Raw genomic sequence first — 11,410 nt, forward strand, 5'->3', positions numbered from 1 at the left:
TTTTCTGTTACGTTACGATTGGCCTCGGCACTTCCGTTACAAGAGTCTAATGTATTCTTTACGTTATAAAGATCGTTCAAAACGCGTAAGGCAGAGATTTTGTCAGTCGACCTCTTAATGTCGAAGTCGTTATTGTTAAAGTCATCGAAATTGCGCGGGTATCTAGGCGCAACGTTCGAGTGTAAGGCAGACTCGGTGGCTAATATTTTACCAAATGTACTATAATCTGTTTTCTTTCGGGCATGTGCTTTCCGCAAAGACTAGAATGCAGGCCTACCTGTACCAAGTGGTAACATTTGAAACAGTAACGATTTGCTAGTTGCTCCATCCGATGGTCTCTTCAGCTGAATGTATACTTGAACGGGATGGTCCACTTGTTGTATACGGTGTTTTGAACACTATCGCAATTAGCTCATGTACATCAGTAGGCTGAAAACCACCAAATCCTTCCCACACCACTTGCCCGTCCTTCTCTTCGAAAAATCGGACCTGTATGTCGTTTTTTTGCAAACTTCTCGCATAGCAAAATTATTGCCAAACCACCCTTGACCAAAGCTGTAGAATGACTGGGCTTGACAACTACAAGATTCGACATTGCCTTCTTATCAAATATAGGATCGGACACAACCGCCGGTAACGCGACATTGAATTTTCCCGTCTGAGATCCTTCTAAGAAAACTTGGAAACATAATCTCACCGCTTTCAGATCGATGCTAGTAGGCTGTCTTTTATGTTTGAAGCCAGTTCGAAAAGGATCTACGCGCTGTCGCGCCGTGGCTCGTACTCTCGCTCCAGCGCTTGTGCGCATTTGCACTTCCGCTTTCGCGCTGCCAAGCCTCCACGCTCACTCTCGTACGCTTCCACTCTCGCGCTTCCGCTCGTGAGCTGTCACGTTTGCGCTCGTGCGCTCTCGCGCCTCCGCTCGTGCGCTCTCACATTCTTGCGTGCTCGTGCGCTCTCGCGCCTCCATCTCGTTCCTCCTCTTTCGCGCCTACGCTCGCGATATTCAACAATACCGCGTCTTTTACGGAGACTGCGTCTCGGCAAGGGGGAGTAATGTTCCGGCAAACCGATACGCATTCGATCCACTTTACCGACTTCGCGTAGCCGCGATCGGGTGACCTCACGTCGTCGAGGTTCCCCCCACTTTGCGTCCGCGGCACGCGTAAATTGGGCAGCGGATCGGCTCACTTCGGTCACGTCTGCAGCTCATGACACTCGTTTTCGTTTTACGATATATGTATGTATACTTGAGTCCTTAAGGGGTTCACGTTTTCTGTTACGTTACGATTGGCCTCGGCACTTCCGTTACAAGAGTCTAATGTATTCTTTACGTTATACAGATCGTTCAAAACGCGTAAGGCAGAGATTTTGTCAGTCGACGTCTTAATGTCGAAGTCGTTATTATTAAAGTCATCGAAATTGCGCGGGTGTCAAGGCGCAACGTTCGAGTGTAAGGCAGATTCGGTGGCTAATATTTTAAAAAATGTACTATAATCTGTTTTCTTTCGGGCAAATGCTTTCTGCAAAGACCAGAATGCAGGCCTACCTGTACCAAGTGGTAACATCTGAAACAGTAACGATTTGCTAGTTGCTCCATTCGATGGTCTCTTCAGCTGAATGTATACTTGAACGGGATGGTCCACTTGTTGTATACGGTAAGTCGGTGTTTTGAACACTATCGCAATTAGCTCATGTACATCAGTAGGCTGAAAACCACCAAATCCTTCCCACACCACTAGCCCGTCCTTCTCTTCGAAAAATCGGACCTGTATGTCGTTTTTTTGCAAACTTCTCGCATAGCAAAATTATTACCAAACCGCCCTTGACCAAAACTGTAGAATGACTGGGCTTGACGACTACAAGATTCGACATTGCCTTCTTATCAAATATAGGAACGGACACAACCGTCGGTAACGCGACATTGAATTTTCCCTTTTGAGATCCTTCTAAGAAAACTTGGAAACATAATCTCACCGCGTTCATATCGATGCTAGTAGGCTGTCTTTTATGTTCGAAGCCAGTTCGAAAAGGATCTACGCGCTGTCGCGCCGTCGCTCGTACTCTCGCTCCAGCGCTTGTGCGCATTTGCACTTCCGCTTTCGCGCTGTCAAGCCTCCACGCTCACTCTCGTACGCCTCCACTCTCGCGCCTCCGCTGGTGCGCTGTCACATTCTTGCGTGCTCGTGCGCTCTCGCGCCTCCATCTCGTTCCTCCTCTTTCGCGCCTACGCTCGCGATATTCAACAATACCGCGTCTTTTACGGAGACTACGTCTCGGCAAGGGGGAGTAATGTTCCGGCAAACCGATACGCATTCGATCCGCTTTACCTACTTCGCGTAGCCGCGATCGGGTGACGTCACGTCGTCGAGGCGCCCCCCACTTTGCGTCCGCGGCACGCGTGAATTCGGCAGCGGATCGGCTCACTTCGGTCACGTCTGCAGCTCATGACACTCGTTTTCGTTTTACGATATATGTATGTATACTTGAGTCCTTAAGGGGTTCACGTTTTCTGTTACGTTACGATTGGCCTCGGCACTTCCGTTACAAGAGTCTAATGTATTCTTTACGTTATACAGATCGTTCAAAGCACGTAAGGCAGAGATTTTGTCAGTCGACCTCTTAATGTCGAAGTCGTTATTGTTAAAGTCATCGAAATTGCGCGGGTATCAAGGCGCAACGTTCGAGTGTAAGGCAGACTCGGTGGCTAATATTTTACCAAATGTACTATAATCTGTTTTCTTTCGGGCGAATGCTTTCTGCAAAGACCAGAATGCAGGCCTACCTGTACCAAGTGGTAACATTTGAAACAGTAACGATTTGCTAGTTGCTCCATCCGATGGTCTCTTCAGCTGAATGTATACTTGACGGGATGGTCCACTTGTTGTATATGGTAAGTCGGTGTTTTGAACACTATCGCAATTTGTTCATGTATATCAGTAGGCTGAGAACAACCAAATCCTTCCCACACCACATGCCCGTCCTTCTCTTCGAAACATCGGAGTTGTATGTCTTTTTTTCGCAACCATCCCGCATAGTAAAATTATTACCAAACCACCCTTGACCAAAGCTGTAGAATGACTGGGCTATACAACTACAAGATTCGACATTGCCTTCTTATCAAATATAGGATCGGACACAACCGTCGGTAACGCGACATTGAATTTTCCCTTTTGAGATCCTTCTAAGAAAACTTGGAAACATAATCTCACCGCGTTCATATCGATGCTAGTAGGCTGTCTTTTATGTTCGAAGCCAGTTCGAAAAGGATCTACGCGCTGTCGCGCCGTCGCTCGTACTCTCGCTCCAGCGCTTGTGCGCATTTGCACTTCCGCTTTCGCGCTGTCAAGCCTCCACGCTCACTCTCGTACGCCTCCACTCTAGCGCCTCCGCTGGTGCGCTGTCACATTCTTGCGTGCTCGTGCGCTCTCGCGCCTCCATCTCGTTCCTCCGCTTTCGCGCCTACGCTCGCGATATTCAACAATACCGCGTCTTTTACGGAGACTGCGTCTCGGCAAGGGGGAGTAATGTTCCGGCAAACCGATACGCATTCGATACACTTTACCGACTTCGCGTAGCCGCGATCGGGTGACGTCACGTCGTCGAGGTTCCCCCCACTTTGCGTCCGCGGCACGCGTAAATTCGGCAGCGGATCGGCTCACTTCGGTCACGTCTGCAGCTCATGACACTCGTTTTCGTTTTACGATAAATGTATGTATACTTGAGTCCGTAAGGGGTTCACGTTTTCTGTTACGTTTCGATTGGCCTCGGCACTTCCGTTACAAGAGTCTAATGTATTCTTTACGTTATACAGATCGTTCAAAACGCGTAAGGCAGAGATTTTGTCAGTCGACGTCTTAATGTCGAAGTCGTTATTGTTAAAGTCATCGAAATTGCGCGGGTGTCAAGGCGCAACGTTCGAGTGTAAGGCAGATTCGGTGGCTAATATTTTAAAAAATGTACTATAATCTGTTTTCTTTCGGGCAAATGCTTTCTGCAAAGACCAGAATGCAGGCCTACCTGTACCAAGTGGTAACATCTGAAACAGTAACGATTTGCTAGTTGCTCCATCCGATGGTCTCTTCAGCTGAATGTATACTTGAACGGGATGGTCCACATGTTGTATACGGTAAGTCGGTGTTTTGAACACTATCGCAATTAGCTCATGTACATCAGTAGGCTGAAAACCACCAAATCCTTCCCACACCACTTGCCCGTCCTTCTCTTCGAAAAATCGGACCTGTATGTCGTTTTTTTGCAAACTTCTCGCATAGCAAAATTATTACCAAACCGCCCTTGACCAAAGCTGTAGAATGACTGGGCTTGACAACTACAAGATTCGACATTGCCTTCTTATCAAATATAGGATCGGACACAACCGCCGGTAACGCGACATTGAATTTTCCCTTCTGAGATCCTTCTAAGAAAACTTGGAAACATAATCTCACCGCTTTCAGATCGATGCTAGTAGGCTGTCTTTTATGTTTGAAGCCAGTTCGAAAAGGATCTACGCGCCGTCGCTCGTACTCTCGCTCCAGCGCTTGTGCGCATTTGCACTTCCGCTTTCGCACTGCCAAGCCTCCACGCTCACTCTCGTACGCTTCCACTCTCGCGCTTCCGCTCGTGCGCTCTCACATTCTTGCGTGCTCGTGCGCTCTCGCGCCTCCATCTCGTTCCTCCGCTTTCGCGCCTACGCTCGCGATATTCAACAATACCGCGTCTTTTACGGAGACTACGTCTCGGCAAGGGGGAGTAATGTTTCGGCAAACCGATACGCATTCGATCCACTTTACCGACTTCGCGTTGCCGCGATCGGGTGACGTCACGTCGTCGAGGTTCCCACCACTTTGCGTCCGCGGCACGCGTAAATTCGGCAGCGGATCGGCTCACTTCGGTCACGTCTGCAGCTCATGACACTCGTTTTCGTTTTACGATAAATGTATGTATACTTGAGTCCTTAAGGGGTTCACGTTTTCTGTTACGTTACGATTGGCCTCGGCACTTCCGTTACAAGAGTCTAATGTATTCTTTACGTTATGCAGATCGTTCAAAACGCGTAAGGCAGAGATTTTGTCAGTCGACGTCTTAATGTCGAAGTCGTTATTGTTAAAGTCATCGAAATTGCGCGGGTATCTAGGCGCAACGTTCGAGTGTAAGGCAGACTCGGTGGCTAATATTTTACCAAATGTACTATAATCTGTTTTCTTTCGGGCAAATGCTTTCTGCAAAGACCAGAATGCAGGCCTACCTGTACCAAGTGGTAACATTTGAAACAGTAACGATTTGCTAGTTGCTCCATCCGATGGTCTCTTCAGCTGAATGTATACTTGAACGGGATGGTCCACTTGTTGTATACGGTAAGTCGGTGTTTTGAACACTATCGCAATTAGCTCATGTACATCAGTAGGCTGAAAACCACCAAATCCTTCCCACACCACTTGCCAGTCCTTCTCTTCGAAAAATCGGACCTGTATGTCGTTCTTTTGCGAACTTCTCGCATAGGAAAATTATTACCAAACCACCCTTGACCAAAGCTGTAGAATGACTGGGCTTGACAACTACAAGATTCGACATTGCCTTCTTATCAAATATAGGATCGGACACAACCGCCGGTAACGCGACATTAAATTTTCCCTTCTGAGATCCTTCTAAGAAAACTTGGAAACATAATCTCACCGCTTTCAGATCGATGCTAGTAGGCTGTCTTTTATGTTTGAAGCCAGTTCGAAAAGGATCTACGCGCCGTCGCTCGTACTCTCGCTCCAGCGCTTGTGCGCATTTGCACTTCCGCTTTCGCACTGCCAAGCCTCCACGCTCACTCTCGTACGCTTCCACTCTCGCGCTTCCGCTCGTGAGCTGTCACGTTTGCGCTCGTGCGCTCTCGCGCCTCCGCTCGTGCGCTCTCACATTCTTGCGTGCTCGTGCGCTCTCGCGCCTCCATCTCGTTCCTCCGCTTTCGCGACAACGCTCGCGATATTCAACAATACCTCGTCATGTACGGAGACTGCGTCTCTGCAAGGGGGGAGTAATGTTCCGGCAAACCGATACGCATTCGATCCGCTTTACCTACTCCGCGTAGCCGCGATCGGGTGACGTCAGGTCGTCGAGGCGCCCCCCACTTTGCGTCCGCGGCACGCGTGAATTCGGCAGCGGATCGGCTCACTTCGGTCACGTCTGCAGCTCATGACACTCGTTTTCGTTTTACGATAAATGTATGTATACTTGAGTCCTTAAGGGGTTCACGTTTTCTGTTACGTTACGATTGGCCTCGGCACTTCCGTTACAAGAGTCTAATGTATTCTTTACGTTATACAGATCGTTCAAAGCACGTAAAGCAGAGATTTTGTCAGTCGACCTCTTAATGTCGAAGTCGTTATTGTTAAAGTCATCGAAATTGCGCGGGTATCAAGGCGCAACGTTCGAGTGTAAGGCAGACTCGGTGGCTAATATTTTACCAAATGTACTATAATCTGTTTTCTTTCGGGCAAATGCATTCTGCAAAGACCACAATGCAGGCCTTCCTGTACCAAGTGGTACCATTTCAAACAGTAACGATTTGCTAGTTGCTCCATACGATGGTCTCTTCAGCTGAGTCTATACTTGATCGGGATGGTCCACATGTTGTATACGGTAAGTCGGTGTTTTGAACACTATCGCAATTTGTTCATGTACATCAGTAGGCTGAAAACCACCAAATCCTTCCCACACCACTTGCCCGTCCTTCTCTTCGAAAATTCGGACCTGTAGGTCGTTTTTTTGCAAACTTCTCGCATAGCAAAATTATTACCAAACCACCCTTGACCAAAGCTGTAGAATGACTGAGCTTGACAACTACAAGATTCGACATTGCCTTCTTATCAAATATAGGATCGGACACAACCGTCGGTAACGCGACATTGAATTTTCCCTTTTGAGATCCTTCTAAGAAAACTTGGAAACATAATCTCACCGCGTTCATATCGATGCTAGTAGGCTGTCTTTTATGTTCGAAGAAAGTTCGAAAAGGATCTACGCGCTCTCGCGCCGTCGCTCGAACTCTCGCTCCACCGCTTGTGCGCATTTGCACCTCCGCTTTCGCGCTGTTAAGCCTCCACGCTCGTGCGCATTTACGCCTCCGCTTTCGCGCTGTCAAGCCTCCACGCTCGTGCGCATTTACGCCTCCGCTTTCGCGCTGTCAGGCCTCCACGCTCGTGCGCATTTACGCCTCCGCTTTCGCGCTGTCAAGCCTCAACGCTCACTCTCGTACGCCTCCACTCTCGCGCCTCCGCTGGTGCGCTGTCACGCTTGCACTCGTGCGCTCTCGCGCCTCCGCTCGTGCGCTCTCACATTCTTGCATGCTCGTGCGCTCTCGCGCCTCCATCTCGTTCCTCCGCTTTCGCGCCTACGCTCGCGATATTCAACAATACCGCGTCTTTTACGGAGACTGCGTCTCGGCAAGGGGGAGTAATGTTCCGGCAAACCGATACGCATTCGATCCACTTTACCGACTTCGCGTAGCCGCGATCGGGTGACCTCACGTCGTCGAGGTTCCCCCCATTTTGCGTCCGCGGCACGCGTAAATTCGGCAGCGGATCGGCTCACTTCGGTCACGTCTGCAGCTCATGACACTCGTTTTCGTTTTACGATAAATGTATGTATACTTGAGTCCTTAAGGGGTTCACGTTTTCTGTTACGTTACGATTGGCCTCGGCACTTCCGTTACAAGAGTCTAATGTATTCTTTACGTTATACAGATCGTTCAAAGCACGTAAGGCAGAGATTTTGTCAGTCGACCTCTTAATGTCGAAGTCGTTATTGTTAAAGTCATCGAAATTGCGCGGGTATCTAGGCGCAACGTTCGAGAGTAAGGCAGACTCGGTGGCTAATATTTTACCAAATGTACTATAATCTGTTTTCTTTCGGGCGAATGCTTTCTGCAAAGACCAGAATGCAGGCCTACCTGTACCAAGTGGTAACATTTGAAACAGTAACGATTTGCTAGTTGCTCCATCCGATGGTCTCTTCAGCTGAATGTATACTTGACGGGATGGTCCACTTGTTGTATACGGTAAGTCGGTGTTTTGAACACTATCGCAATTTGTTCATGTATATCAGTAGGCTGAGAACAACCTAATCCTTCCCACACCACTTGCCCGTCCTTCTCTTCGAAAAATCGGAGTTGTATGTCTTTTTTTCGCAACCATCCCGCATAGCAAAATTATTACCAAACCACCCTTGACCAAAGCTGTAGAATGACTGGGCTATACAACTACAAGATTCGCCATTGCCTTCTTATCAAATATAGGATCGGACACAACCGTCGGTAACGCGACATTGAATTTTCCCTTTTGAGATCCTTCTAAGAAAACTTGGAAACATAATCTCACCGCGTTCATATCGATGCTAGTAGGCTGTCTTTTATGTTCGAAGCCAGTTCGAAAAGGATCTACGCGCTGTCGCGCCGTCGCTCGTACTCTCGCTCCAGCGCTTGTGCGCATTTGCACTTCCGCTTTCGCGCTGTCAAGCCTCCACGCTCACTCTCGTACGCCTCCACTCTCGCGCCTCCGCTGGTGAGCTGTCACGTTTGCGCTCGTGCGCTCTCGCGCCTCCGCTCGTGCGCTCTCACATTCTTGCGTGCTCGTGCGCTCTCGCGCCTCCATCTCGTTCCTCCGCTTTCGCGCCTACGCTCGCGATATACAACAATACCGCGTCTTTTACGGAGACTGGGTCTCGGCAAGGGGGAGTAATGTTCCGGCAAACCGATACGCATTCGATCCACTTTACCCACTTCGCGTAGCCGCGATCGGGTGACGTCACGCCGTCGAGGTTCCCCCCACTTTGCGTCCGCGGCACGCGTGAATTCGGCAGCGGATCGGCTCACTTCGGTCACGTCTGCAGCTCATGACACTCGTTTTCGTTTTACGATAAATGTATGTATACTTGAGTCCTTAAGGGGTTCACGTTTTCTGTTACGTTACGATTGGCCTCGGCACTTCCGTTACAAGAGTCTAATGTATTCTTTACGTTATACAGATCGTTCAAAACGCGTAAGGCAGAGATTTTGTCAATCGACCTCTTAATGTCGAAGTCGTTATTGTTAAAGTCATCGAAATTGCGCGGGTATCTAGGCGCAACGTTCGAGAGTAAGGCAGACTCGGTGCCTAATATTTTACCAAATGTACTATAATCTGTTTTCTTTCGGGCATGTGGTTTCCGCAAAGACTAGAATGCAGGCCTACCTGTACCAAGTGGTAACATCTGAAACAGTAACGATTTGCTAGTTGCTCCATCCGATGGTCTCTTCAGCTGAATGTATACTTGAACGGGATGGTCCACTTGTTGTATACGGTAAGTCGGTGTTTTGAACACTATCGCAATTAGCTCATGTACATCAGTAGGCTGAAAACCACCAAATCCTTCCCACACCACTTGCCCGTCCTTCTCTTCGAAAAATCGGACCTGTATGTCGTTTTTTTGCAAACTTCTCGCATAGCAAAATTATTACCAAACCGCCCTTGACCAAAGCTGTAGAATGACTGGGCTTGACAACTACAAGATTCGACATTGCCTTCTTATCAAATATAGGATCGGACACAACCGTCGGTAACGCGACATTGAATTTTCCCCTTTGAGATCCTTCTAAGAAAACTTGGAAACATAATCTTACCGCGTTCATATCGATGCTAGTAGGCTGTCTTTTATGTTCGAAGCCAATTCGAAAAGGATCTACGCGCTCCGCGCCGTCGCTCGTACTCTCGCTCCACAGCTTGTGCGCATTTGCACCTCCGCTTTCGCGCTGTCAAGCCTCCACGCTCGTGCGCATTTACGCCTCCGCTTTCGCGCTGTCAAGCCTCCACGCTCGTGCGCATTTACGCCTCCGCTTTCGCGCTGTCAAGCCTCCACGCTCACTCTCGTACGCCTCCACTGTCGCGCCTCCGCTGGTGCGCTGTCACGCTTGCACTTGTGCGCTCTCGCGCCTCCGCTGGTGCGCTGTCACATTCTTGCGTGCTCGTGCGCTCTCGCGCCTCCATCTCGTTCCTCCGCTTTCGCGCCTACGCTCGCGATATTCAACAATACCGCGTCTTTTACGGAGACTGCGTCTCGGCAAGGGGGAGTAATGTTCCGGCAAACCGATACGCATTCGATCCACTTTACCGACTTCGCGTTGCCGCGATCGGGTCACGTCACGTCGTCGAGGTTCCCCCCACTTTGCGTCCGCGGCACGCGTAAATTCGGCAGCGGATCGGCTCACTTCGGTCACGTCTGCAGCTCATGACACTCGTTTTCGTTTTACGATAAATGTATGTATACTTGAGTCCTTAAGAGGTTCACGTTTTCTGTTACGTTACGATTGGCCTCGGCACTTCCGTTACAAGAGTCTAATGTATTCTTTACGTTATACAGACCGTTCAAAACGCGTAAGGCAGAGATTTTGTCAGTCGACCTCTTAATGTCGAAGTCGTTATTGTTAAAGTCATCGAAATTGCGCGGGTATCAAGGCGCAACGTTCGAGTGTAAGGCAGACTCGGTGGCTAATATTTTACCAAATGTACTATAATCTGTTTTCTTTCGGGCAAATGCTTTCTGCAAAGACCACAATGCAGGCCTTCCTGTACCAAGTGGTACCATTTCAAACAGTAACGATTTGCTAGTTGCTCCATACGATGGTCTCTTCAGCTGAATCTATACTTGAACGGGATGGTCCACATGTTGTATACGGTAAGTCGGTGTTTTGAACACTATCGCAATTTGTTCATGTACATCAGTAGGCTGAAAACCACCAAATCCTTCCCACACCACTTGCCCGTCCTTCTCTTCGAAAATTCGGACCTGTATGTCGTTTTTTTGCAAACTTCTCGCATAGCAAAATTATTACCAAACCACCCTTGACCAAAGCTGTAGAATGACTGAGCTTGACAACTACAAGATTCGACATTGCCTTCTTATCAAATATAGGATCGGACACAACCGTCGGTAACGCGACATTGAATTTTCCCTTTTGAGATCCTTCTAAGAAAACTTGGAAACATAATCTCACCGCGTTCATATCGATGCTAGTAGGCTGTCTTTTATGTTCGAAGAAAGTTCGAAAAGGATCTACGCGCTCTCGCGCCGTCGCTCGTACTCTCGCTCCACCGCTTGTGCGCATTTGCACCTCCGCTTTCGCGCTGTTAAGCCTCCACGCTCGTGCGCATTTACGCCTCCGCTTTCGCGCTGTCAAGCCTCCACGCTCGTGCGCATTTACGCCTCCGCTTTCGCGCTGTCAGGCCTCCACGCTCGTGCGCATTTACGCCTCCGCTTTCGCGCTGTCAAGCCTCAACGCTCACTCTCGTACGCCTCCACTCTCGCGCCTCCGCTGGTGCGCTGTCACGCTTGCACTCGTGCGCTCTCGCGCCTCCGCTCGTGCGCTCTCACATTCTTGCGTGCTCGT

This window comes from Lasioglossum baleicum, unplaced genomic scaffold (genome assembly GCF_051020765.1).
Source record: "Lasioglossum baleicum unplaced genomic scaffold, iyLasBale1 scaffold0024, whole genome shotgun sequence".
Taxonomy (NCBI): Eukaryota; Metazoa; Arthropoda; class Insecta; order Hymenoptera; family Halictidae; genus Lasioglossum; species Lasioglossum baleicum.